The sequence below is a fragment of the Phocoena phocoena genome, chromosome 1 (assembly GCF_963924675.1).
Source record: "Phocoena phocoena chromosome 1, mPhoPho1.1, whole genome shotgun sequence".
NCBI classification, from domain to species: domain Eukaryota; kingdom Metazoa; phylum Chordata; class Mammalia; order Artiodactyla; family Phocoenidae; genus Phocoena; species Phocoena phocoena.
This window is the reverse complement of record NC_089219.1, coordinates 128,217,095-128,228,088: the sequence shown is the minus strand read 5'-3', so window position 1 is coordinate 128,228,088 and position 10,994 is coordinate 128,217,095. Positions and strand designations below refer to the sequence as shown.

The 10,994-nt window shown below is 40.0% G+C and overlaps 1 non-coding gene across 1 annotated transcript; it reads left to right on the top strand.

Annotated features, from left to right (window-relative positions):
- The first annotated feature begins 6,912 nt into the window (after window positions 1-6,912).
- TRNAW-CCA (transfer RNA tryptophan (anticodon CCA)) lies at window positions 6,913-6,986 on the top strand. Its single transcript has one exon. It is a non-coding gene; the product is annotated as a tRNA-Trp (tRNA).
- The last annotated feature ends 4,008 nt before the right edge of the window (window positions 6,987-10,994 follow it).

The following is a 10,994-nucleotide window of genomic DNA, read 5'->3' as shown; positions in this document are numbered from 1 at the left end:
TTTTGTTGCTGTAGCTTTGTGGTATGTCTTAATATCTGGTAAGAAAAGTCCTCCATCTTTGTTCTTTTTCAAAATTGCCTTAACTACCTGTGCCTTAGCTATTCTTTGTACTTTTTTTTCCTTTATACTTTTTTAGAATCAATTTGTCACATTCCTTTCAAAATTGTGCTGGAAATTTTGACTGAAAATATGTTAAATGTATATGTTACTTTTAGAAGAAACTATACATTTTTACTGGTAAACTATTCAGCATGAATGTGATATTCTTTCTTTTCTGGCCTTCTTTTATGCTTTAATAAGGTTTGTAAGACTATTTTTAGGACTCTTGGGTATGGAAATCATTAGAGATGTATTTAAAGATATATTTACACAAGTGCAATAAATATTTGAAGACTACATGTTCCATAATAGAGAAATGGTTAAATAAATTGAAAATATTTTGATGTGTGCATTAATAGAAAATTATATTAATGAAAGCCATACTTTCAAAGAATCTTTAATGACATGAGAAAATGTTCTTGCTAAAATATTACATCATTAGTTGGTGAAATTACAGGGATCTAAATTGTCTTTATTATATATTTTTGGGTATGTCCCAAATTTTTGAAAATGAACATGCTTTATTTTTGCAATAACTGTTTGTTTGTTTTTAAAGCTATTGGAAGCAAATAAGGTTTGCCTTTGCCATCTGACTGTACAGGAACACTGGGAAAATGGTTTCTGACTCATTTGATGAGTTCATCGGATAACTCATATGCAAATTTCCTAGCTTGACTCTCAGCTTGCTCCATCTTCTGGGGCTCCTCATACTTTGTTAGGCCACCTGACTCAGCTAAGCGTGAGTAAATGTAATTTCACACATTTGCTTTTTCATGTAACAAATATTTAATAATCTGCTGCTATGCGCAAAGCACTCTATTAGAACCATTAAAGAAAAGGGATGAGTTAAATAGCTTTAGCCCTGAAGGGGCTTAGCATGGCATATAAATATCAAGAATTTGCCAGAATTTCATGCCTACCTTTTGTGCTAGCTCTCAATTCTTCTATGCTCCAGGAACTCCACACTTTTTTCACTTTTCTCATACTGTTCCCTCACTTAGGATTTCTTTCCCTCCTTATCCACCTATAAAAATGCTACTTATTTCTCACTGATGTGGGAGGACTTCCATGATCCTCTTACTTCCTCTGACACTTCACCAGCACTTTAAATAAAGCTCAAACTTGGCACATTCTTTGTGTGTTCTTGTTTTTTTAAAAGCAAAATTCTTTCCAAAAGCAAAGATGGAGGCAAGATTGTTGTCTGCGTTAAATATTGCATTTCTAGTCTTAGGAGCCAGGAAAGATGGAAATTTAAACACCTATGTTTTAGAACAACACACCCCATAACACTTTTTCCCTTGTGATGTTGGTCAGCAGATAGAAAGAATAGGGAAAGTTGTCCTGGCAGTCCTGGGCAAGTACAGGGCCCCACTGGCCACCTATGACCATTTAAAAATTTCTATCAAGATTGTCTGATTTCATTGAGTCTGAGGGGATATATATATATATATATATTTTTTTTTTTTTTTTTTTGCGGTATGTGGGCCTCTCACAGCTGTGGCCTCTCCTGCTGTGGAACACAGGCTGCGGACGCGCAGGCTCAGCGGCCATGGCTCACGGGGCCCAGCCGCTCCGCGGCATGTGGGATCCTCCCGGACCGGGGCACGAACCCGTGTCCCCTGCATCGGCAGGCGAACCCTCAATCACTGAGCCACCAGGGAAGCCCTGAGGGGATATTTATAGAGGCTTGAAGAATCAACAGATCTTGATAACTTAGAGACTGAAAAGAATGAATCCATCAGGAGCTGAACAAACAGGGCTTGGGGGTGGCCCTCGGGATCCTGTCCTGGGCTCTGTCCACCTGGAGAAGGTGTGTCTTATTCTAGTTCCCCCAGGGTATCTTCCAGTCACCAAGCTTTGTTCCCCAGGGCTGTGCTCGCCTTTGGAGATGCCTTTTTGGACTTTGCAGAAAGGAGATATATAGGTTCCACCTGGCCATGTGAGCAGAGCAGGCTCCATTCCCTCTCCCAGATTCACCTGTAAGTTTACTCTCTTCTTCCACGTGGAGGAGTGAGTGAGGGGGTTTGGGGACATAGGCAATGTTCCTTCCATACTTCTCTCTCCTGGGATGTGAAGTTGAAATCCTCCCCACCTTCCCCCACCATGGAAATGTGGAATGACCTCTAACAATCATCTTCAGTAGTTCTTACAACTACTCGGTGGTATTCTTACCTTCATTTTATAAATGTATGAGAAAATGGAGACGACAAGGATTGACAGATCACTTTGGAATTTTGGATGAAAAGAGGAGAAAAAGAGCTTGAGGTGCAGAGTCAGGGAACTTTTTTTTTTGGAAGGAGAGACTTGTTTATATAAACAGAGAGTTTGTTTAGAGGTTAGTAGTTCTCAAACTTGAGTGTATATCAGAATCACCTGGAGGGCTTGTTAAACCACAGATTGCAGGTTGTACTCATAGTTTCTGATTCAGTAGGTCTGGGGTGGAGCAGGAAAATTTGCATTCTTGACAAATTCCCATGAGATGCTCATGCTGTTCTGCCCACACTCTAAGAACCACTGTTATATATAGGCTAAGGCAGAGGTTGGCAAAATATGGCCTACCTCCTGTTTTTTGTATCTTGCATGAGCTAACAGTGGCTTTTACATTTTTAAATGGTTTAAAAAAATCCAAAGAAGAATAATATTTCATGTGAAATTCAAATTTCATTGTCCATAAATAAAGTTTTATTGGAACACAGCCCTGCTTTTTCATTTTGTATTGTCCATGGTTGCTTTCATGCTACGAGAGCAGAGTTGAGTAGTTGTGACAGAGACCATATGGCCTGCAAAACCTAGAATATTTACTACCTAGTCCTTTACAGAAAAAGTTTGTTGTCCTCTGCCCTGGCCAGGAGTCAGCTGTGATAAAGAGGTTAGTAATATAGGAAAGAGGTAGCATTCTGCCTGAGGCAAGAGGGAATGCAGTTAAGAAAGGATATCTCATCTTCTGAAATTGGAAGGAAGTTAGTGAGGATTAGAATGAATCTAGGTAAAATTGTAGATGTGTCAATTGGTTGGAATCTGATAAACATCACTTGCTGGAAGTGAGGGGAAAGGAGAATTGATAAAGTTTGCTAAGGTTTAGAATAATATTTAAGGGGAAATAAGAGAAATCACAAAAGGCCCAGTTGAGGCTGAAAATCATTAATTTTTACAGTGGTTCCATCTGTATAATGTGTATCATTCTATCCAGTTTTGCTTATTGTCCCAATGTTGTAGCAAAGAAGATAATCATAGGCATAGAAGATAATCCAGAATGTAAAGATAGGTGTGCCTTGGAATTGGTGATTTCATGAAAGAATTGTGCCTATGATCAATTACATGAGTATCCTGGGTTCAGAAGGGGAAAAGGCTGATTGAGAGAAATGAAAGGTCAAAAGGTAGGGCTGTATAGTAAGAGTCAGAAATAATGGTGCTTAAAAGATGGGAGTCCACAGTCAGAGAGTGAATTATTATAGCTAAAAATCTAATCAATGGAACAATTCCAGGTGGTAACAAGGTCCAGGTATGATCACAAGGATGGAAACCTGAATGAAGTAAAAACAGTCATCATTGAGGTATCAAGATGCTACAAAACTAGAATATTAGAAGGATTATCCAAACGGACATGTAGGCCTTCCAAGATGGTGCCAATTTACCAGGCATTTCAAGAATGTGAGCATGTAAAGTAAACAGATGTCAGAGATAGAACAACTGTCACAGGAACAGTGATACTTCAAGGACAGTGAAGGCCTGGAAGTGCGATTGGGAGTAAGGAAGACATTAACCTCGCTTACCCACCTTTAGGTACGTAGGGTGGGAAAATGGTCAACCACCTCAGCTAGGCAGAAGGAAATTGGTGGTCTTGAACCAGAGTCAGGCCTTAATTATGACTAAGGGATTGAGGAAGCATTCTATGAGTTAGGGTACAGAGAGGCTACAGGTATGGTAGCGAAAGAGGCAGTGGAGCAATATGGGAATGAGGGTATTGGGAGGACTATATTTTGGTAACCAGCCAATTTAGTCAACTGTTTGATGCCTAGTATGATTGAACGACTGTAGAGCTGCTCCATGCAACTCTGAGTTACATAGTCCCTGAGTCTCAAGTTCAGAGGTGAGGTCTGGATGCTGAACCTTGTGCATTTAAAGGCCTGAGATGGTTAGCTGTGCGCCTCACTTCTTAGAAATTTTAGGCTGATGCGGGCTGAAGCCTGCTAAGTGAATTTCATCATGAAGAATTTCCATACTCAGCTTTCTGACAGGTGATTATTGAATAACTATGTTCTAGGCAAGGTAAGATACTTAGGACATAGAGATGAATAAGACAGGATCATGGTCCTTGTGTATGTAAAAAGTTTAGTGTAGGAGTATGATAAGTGAACATCTAGTGGAGCGTGCGTGCGGGAGTGCATGGAAAGGGCACTTAACCCTGTTTGAGAAGATCAAGGAACACTTCCTGACCAGGTCTTCATTTGGACTCAAGAGATGATTTGTATTTAGGCCAAGCTGGGTAGAGTGGAGATGCTGGTAGTTGAGGAAGAAGAGGAAATGGAGACAGCAAAATGAAAGTGCAAAGGCCTAGAGGCTTCAAAGCACGGGCATGTTTGTAAGTAGTTGAGAATGATGGGTTTGATATGGCTGACAGCTAAAAGAGTTTGGAGATGAGACAGACACCCTGTAAGCCAAATCTGTTCTTTTTTGTGAGGGTTTTGGTGAGTCACTGGAGATGTTTAAAGCCAGAAAATGACATGATGAAATTTCCATTTTAAAAAGTTCATTTTAATGGCGGTGTGGAGAACGAATTGGAACCCTTTCCCCTCTAATCACTCACAAAAATTGGCATAATTGTAGCACTTCTCATGGCCAGCTGTATACTACAGATATTTGTGTAACCTGTCTTCTTTATTATTTTATGAGTTCTGAGATACCAGGGAGCCTCATATTCAAAAGTATAATATCCACAACCATCTCTTAGCATGTTCTTGAAACTAATAGGTTCTCAGTAAGTGTGTGAATGCCAATATACTCTGTTATAGACAACAATCTTTCATATTTATCCTTGTTTCCCTCTTCTCCAGTTCCCGATTCATGCCCCACACTCAGAAATCAACATAGTTTCTTCCAAATATGGAACCCAAAATCAAAATAGATACTTTGACCAAAAATATTTTTCTTTAATTTTGAACTTATGTATATAAAAAGTCTGTGAAGAATAAGTTACATTTGGTTATACACTATTGCTTAACACTGCTTTGGAAAGCCCAGATGGGTGGTGTCTATGCTTTTGTGCATCAGGCACTTAGAATGTGATGAGGTCATTCATTTTGTTTGAAGGGCCAAAGTGACTTGTGGGTCTCCTGGGACCTCAGGAAGAGGGAAGGAAGTGGATTCTCTGCAGCTGGTCCAGGCTGAGAAGAACTCTGAGAAATGGCTTAGACTCTGCCTGAAAAATGGAGGCAAGGCCAGCACCCTGCCAGACACCAGCAGTGATGAAAACGACTAGTGACATGAGGGGGACAGAGCGAAGGAAGCAGAAAATCTACTTGGGTTGGGGTGTCAGGCTCCTGTGAAGCAGTGGCTGGGGGGAGGGGGTGATCCATGGGGGAGGGAGCCAAGTGTATGCATAGGAGTCAGGAGGTTGAGGCCATTTGTAGTGACTGGGAAACTGCACGACCGTCTTGGGAGGACACAAGGTGGGAGCTACCACCATCCCCTAAAGATTCCAAGAGAGAGCAAGGGGCTTGGACTAGGCTGGACGTTCCCAGTGTGGAAGGAAGGGTTCAGGGACTGAATGAAGAGTGGGGGGTAACTACTGGGCATATACCCTGAGAAAACCATAATTCAAAAAGAGTCATGTACCAAAATGTTCATTGCAGCTCTATTTACAATAGCCAGGAGATGGAAGCAACCTAAGTGTCCATCATCGGATGAATGGATAAAGAAGATTTGCACATATATACAATGGAATATTACTCAGCCATAAAAAGGAACGAAATTGAGTTATTTGTAGTGAGGTGGATGGACCTAGAGTCTGTCACACAGAGTGAAGTAAGTCAGAAAGAGAAAAACAGATACTGTATGCTAACACATATATATGGAATCTGAAAAAAAAAAAATGGTTCTGAAGAACCTAGGGGCTGGACAGGAATAAAGACGCAGATATAAAGAATGGACTTGAGGACACGGGGAGGGGGAAGGGTAAGCTGGGACGAAGTGAGAGAGTGGCATGGACCTATATACACTACCAAATATAAAATAGATAGCTAGTGGGAAGCAGCGCATAGCACAGGGAGTCAGCTCGGTGCTTTGTGATCACCTAGAGGGGGTGGGATTAGGGGGAAGGGAGGGAGATGCAAGAGGGAGGGGATATGGGGATATATATACGTATATGTATAGCTGATTCACTTTGTTATACGGAAGAAACTAACACACCATTGTAAAGCTATTATACTCCAATAAAGAGTGGCCTTGTTAAACAAAAGAAGGTGCACAGAAGAAAAAAAAAGAAAAGAGTGGGGGTAGAAGTGGTAGAGACAGCAGAAACCCTGTCCTCTCCACTGTTTCCACAGGTTGTTGTGGCCCAGCAGAAAGTACACTGTTACACAGTCACAAACTAGAACAGTAGGGAATTACGGTTATTGTTATATTTATATCTAATTTGTATCTAGAATTTTTTCATGACTAATAGAATAATATGAGGTTTGTGCTCACTCCTTTGTATGGGAGAGGGGAGGAAGGAGGTTTACTTCTAGCTTCTAGAATTAAGGTTTTAATACTAATATTGAGCCATCACTATTGTCAGACGCCACATTTAATTATCACAGCAACTCTGGTAATTCCCTGGTGGTCCAGTGGTTAGGACTCCATGCTTCCACTGCAGGGGGGCACAGGTTCGATCCCTGGTCAGGGAACTAAGATCCCACATGACCTGCAGTGTGGAAAAAAAAAAAATCACAGCAACTCAAGTAGGTACTCCTGTATCCTTTTACAGATGAGAAACTGAGGTTCAGAAAGATATTAACAGCTTGGAAGTGGTTAAGTCAAGACTCTAGTGCTGACCTATGGGTCTCTGAAGACTGTGCTCCTAACCACTGGGCTCTATTGCTTCCTTAGTGCTTGTATAGTAAAGGGATCCCTCTGTACACATCCTGCCTCAGGTGAGCTTTCATAGAAGGCACTCTGGCCTGGGACACAGGTTTTCATTGAGGTGGGAAAGAAGAAGGACTGGGACTGACTCAACAGTCCTGGCTAGCTTTGCCCTGAGAAGTTCAAGTTCCCTTGGGCATGGAAAATGGGAAGGGAGGAGGAAATGTGAGGGTTTTGAGAGGAAATGAGAAAATCCCAGGTTGTAACTTGTGAGGGTGTGATTTGTCCTCCCTACAGTGTTCCCATAAACTCATTTATCTTTAGGGACCCTCTACCTTCATCATGTCAGATTCCCTCCACCATGTACACATTCCAAAATACTGGTCAAGGGCATTATGTGAAATGGGAAGGCATTGAAGGGTTTTTTTTGTGTGTGTGAATTTTTGAATTTTATCTTATATATTTTATTATACAGCAGGTTCTTATTAGTTATCCATTTTATACATATTAGTGTATACATGTCAATTCCAATCTCCCAGTTCATCACACCACCACCACCACCCCCCTAGCCGCTTTCCCCCATTGGTGTCCATAGGTTTGTTCTCTATATCTGTGTCTCTATTTCTGCCCTGCAAACCGGTTCATCTGTACCATTGTTCTAGGTTCCACATATACGTGTTAATATATTTGTTTTTCTCTTTCTGACTTACTTCACTCTGTATGACAGTCTCTAGTTTCATCCACGTCTCTACAAATGACCCAATTTCGTTCCTTTTTATGGCTGAGTAATATTCCATTGTATATATGTACCACATCTTCTTTATCCATTCATCTGTCAATGGGCATTTAGGTTACTTCCATGTCCTGGCTATTGTAAATAGTGCTGCAATGAACATTGGGGTGCATGTGTATTTTTTTTTTTTGCATGTGTATTTTTGAATTATGGTTTTCTCTGAGTATATGCCCAGTAGTGGGATTGCTGGGTGATATGGTAACTCTATTTTTAGCTTTTTAAGGAACCTCCATACCGTTCTCCATAGTGGCTGTATCAATTTGCATTCCCACCAACAGAGCAAGAGGGTTCCCTTTTCTCCACACTCTCTCTAGCATTTGTTGTTTGTAGATTTTCTGATGATGCCCATTCTAACTGGTGTGAGGTGATACCTCATTGTAGTTCTGAGTTGCATTTCTCTAATAATTAGTGATATAGAGCAGCTTTTCATGTGCTTCTTGACCATCTGTATGTCTTCTTTGGAGACATGTCTATTCAGGTCTTCAGCCCATTTTTGCATTGGGTTGTTTGTTTTTTAATATTGAGGTGCATGAGCTGTTTATATATTATGGAGATTAATCCTTTGTCCATTGATTCGTTTGCAAATATTTTCTCCCAATCTGAGGGCTGTCTTTTCATCTTGCTTTTAGTTTCCTTTGTTTTGCAAAAGCTTTTAAGTTTCATTAGGTCCCATTTGTTTATTTTTGTTTTTATTTCCATTACTCTAGGAGGTGGGTCAGAAAAGATCTTACTGTGATTGATGTCACAGAGTGTTCTTCCTATGTTTTCCTCTAAGAGTTTTATAGTGTCTCGTCTTACATTTAGGTCTCTAATCAATTTTGAGTTTATTTTTGTGTGTGGTGTTAAGGAGTGTTCAAATTTCATCCTTTTACATGTAGCTGTCCAGTTTTCCCAGCACCCCTTATTGAAGAGACTGTCTTTTCTCCATTGTATATCCTTGCCTCCTTTGTCATAGATAAGTTAACCATAGGTGTGTGGCTTTATCTCTGGGCTTTCTATCCTGTTCCATTGATCTATATTTCTGTTTTTGTGCCAGTACCATACTGTCTTGATTACTGTAGCTTTGTAGTATAGTCTGAAGTCAGGGACTCTGATTCCTCCAGCTCTGTTTTTTTCCCTCAAGACTGCTTTGGCTATTCGGGGTCTTTTGTGTCTCCATACAAATTTTAAGGTTTTTTGTTCTAGTTCTGTGAAAAATGTCATTAGTAACTTGATAGGGATTGCATTGAATCTGTAGATTGCTTTGGGTAGTAGAGTCATTTTCACAATATTGATTCTTCCAATCCAAGAACATGGTATATCTCTCCATCTGTTTGTATCATCTTTAATTTCTTTCATCAGTGTCTTATAGTTTTCTGCAGACAGGTCTTTTGTCTCCCTAGGTAGGTTTATTCCTAGGTATTTTATTCTTTTTGTTGCAATGGTAAATGGGAGTGTTTCCTTAATTTCTCTTTCAGATTTTTCATCATTAGTGTATAGGAATGCAAGACATTTCTGTGTATTAATTTTGTATCCTGCAACTTTACCAAATTCATTGATTAGCTCTAGTAGTTTTCTGGTGGCATCTTTAGGATTCTCTATGTATAGTATCATGTCATCTGCAAACAGTGACAGTTTTACTTCTTCTTTTCCAATTTGGATTCCTTTTATTTCTTTTTCTTCTCTGATTGCCTTAGCTAGGACTTCCAAAACTGTGTTGAATAGTAGTAGTGAGAGTGGACATCCTTGTCTTGTTCCTGATCTTAGAGGAAATGCTTTCAGTTTTTCATCATTGAGAATGATGTTTGCTGTGGGTTTGTCATATATAACCCTTATTATGTTGAGGTAGGTTCCCTCTATGCCCATTTTCTGGAGAGTTTTTATCATAAATAGGTGTTGAATGTTGTCAAAAGCTTTTTCTGCATCTATGGAGAAGATCATATTGTTTTTCTCCTTCAATTTGTTAATATGGTGTATCACATTGATTGATTTGCATATAGTGAAGAATCCTTGCATCCCTGGGACAAATCCCACTTGATCATGGTATATGATCTTTTAATGTGTTGTTTGATTCTGTATGCTAATATTGTGTTGAGGATTTTTCCATCTATATTCATGAGTGATATTGGTCTGTAATTTTCTTTTTTTGTATTATCTTTGTCTGGCTTTGGTATCAGGGTGATGGTGGCCTTGTAGAATGAGTTTGGAAGTATTCCTTCCTCTGCAACTTTTTCAAAGAGTTTGAGAAGGATGGGTGTTAGCTCTTCTCTAAATGTTTGATAGAATTCACCTGTGAATCCATCTGGGCCTGGACTTTTGTTTGTTGGAAGATTTTTTTTTTTTTTTTGCGATACGTGGGCCTCTCACTGTTGTGGCCTCTCCCGCTGCGGAGCAGAGGCTCCGGACGCGCAGGCTCAGCGGCCATGGTTCACGGACCCAGCCGCTCCGCAGCATGTGGGATCTTCCCGGACCAGGGCACGAACCCGTGTCCCCTGCATCGGCAGGCGGACCCTCAACCACTGCGCCACCAGGGAAGCCCTGTTGGAAGATTTTTAATCACAGTTTCAATTTCATTACTTGTGATTGGTCTGTTCATGTTTTCTATTTCTTCCTGGTTCAGTCTTGGAAGGTTATATGTTTCTAAGAATTTGTCCATTTCTTCCAGGTTGTCCATTTTATTGGCACAGTGTTGCTTGTAGTAGTCTCTTATGATGCTTTGTATTTCTGCAGTGTCCATTGTAACTTCTCCATTTTCATTTCTAATTTTATTGATTTGAATCCTCTCCCCCTTTTTCTTGATGAGCCTGGCTAATGGTTTATCAGTTTTGTTTATCTTCTCAAAGAACCAGCTTTTAGTTTTATTGATCTTTGCTATTGTTTTCTTTGTTTCTATTTCATTTATTTCCGCTCTGATTTTTAAGGTTTCTTTCCTTCTACTAACTTTGGGTTTTATTTGTTCTTCTTTCTCTAGTTAGTTTAGGTGTAAGATTAGATTGTTTATTTGCGATTTTTCTTGTTTCTTGAGGTAGGCTTGTATAGCTATAAACTTCCCTCTTAGAAC